Source organism: Hyposmocoma kahamanoa, unplaced genomic scaffold, assembly GCF_003589595.1.
Source record: "Hyposmocoma kahamanoa isolate Upper Pololo Valley unplaced genomic scaffold, ASM358959v1 66, whole genome shotgun sequence".
NCBI classification, from domain to species: Eukaryota; Metazoa; Arthropoda; class Insecta; order Lepidoptera; family Cosmopterigidae; genus Hyposmocoma; species Hyposmocoma kahamanoa.
The window spans coordinates 10,819,150-10,820,252 of NW_020653854.1; the positions used below are offsets into that span (position 1 = coordinate 10,819,150).

General features: G+C 31.7%; 1 long non-coding RNA gene across 1 annotated transcript; it reads right to left on the reverse strand.

Annotated features, from left to right (window-relative positions):
• Window positions 1-208: 208 nt before the first annotated feature.
• On the reverse strand, window positions 209-899 carry LOC113231613. The gene is made up of 4 exons (XR_003310569.1): window positions 860-899; window positions 612-704; window positions 441-530; window positions 209-248 (listed from the first exon to the last, which is right to left on the reverse strand). It is a non-coding gene; the product is annotated as an uncharacterized LOC113231613 (long non-coding RNA).
• Window positions 900-1,103: the final 204 nt, after the last annotated feature.

Consider the following 1,103-nt stretch of genomic DNA (forward strand, 5'->3'; position numbering starts at 1 on the left):
TAAACCGGCACAATCTCTATAAAGCATCATGAATTTTTTTGATGGATACTCTAAATTTCTATGCTTTATTTAATGTTCGAAATTCTCGGTGTTGTATCCACCAATAAAATCTTTGGTTTCACTCAACGCTTTTGCATTTTTAAATCATGTGTCAAAAGGATTTTCACTAAGCTTCAGTTACATTTGCTCCTTGGTAAGGATCTTAATTTTCTTTGCAAAATGTTTGTGTTTAGTTTCATATATTGTTGCTGTAACAAAGACATTGAAATATGATTAATGAGAACAAAAGAAAATTGTTGAACACCAAAAGTTTTTGGGACTTCTGTAGTCAATTATGTAATTTTTCAGGAACACAAGAACTAGCACTAAGAATTCAAACATCTAATTTATTACTATTCGTGCAATATCACTATGCCATGAACCGTAAAATTATTACTAACCAGTCGATTTAGTTAAAACTGATCTTTGAGATTCCAATATTAGCTGTTTAGTTCCAAAAGGCTGTTGGTTACCTTCATTTGGTTGCAGATCTGTAACAAAATGTTCATAATATAATACCATACAAACCAGTTAATAGACCAACTAGTATTGCCAAAGTTTGTATCAATTACCTGTTAATCCAAATTGGGATGGCAGTACACACTGACTTGTAGACGGTTGATTACACAAGGACATAGACTCAACAAGTACAGGTAATTTTTCACCTGAAACAGGGTGTTTTTAAGTTATGTCAAGAGTAAATATTATAAACATAAGCGTTGGAAACCAGCCTATGAACTGTACTACACTTCTATTATTTATTACAGGAGAGGTTTCTAAAGGAGAATCAATTCCAAATGTGTCAAAAAAAAATACATACCTAACATTGATGGTGAATTGCTTTCCTGTACGAGGGCTATCTCCTTTGTATATAAACTATGATCTCCTGTGTGTCCTGAAATTAAATAATATCTTAATAATTCATATCTAAGCATTGCTGCATATGGTCGGAGTAACATTGTTTGGGTTGATGTAGGCATACAGATATTTCAATTTACCTCTTATAATAATAAGATCTTCTGTTGCATCATCATCAGAATTTTCTTTAAAATAATTGTGATGCT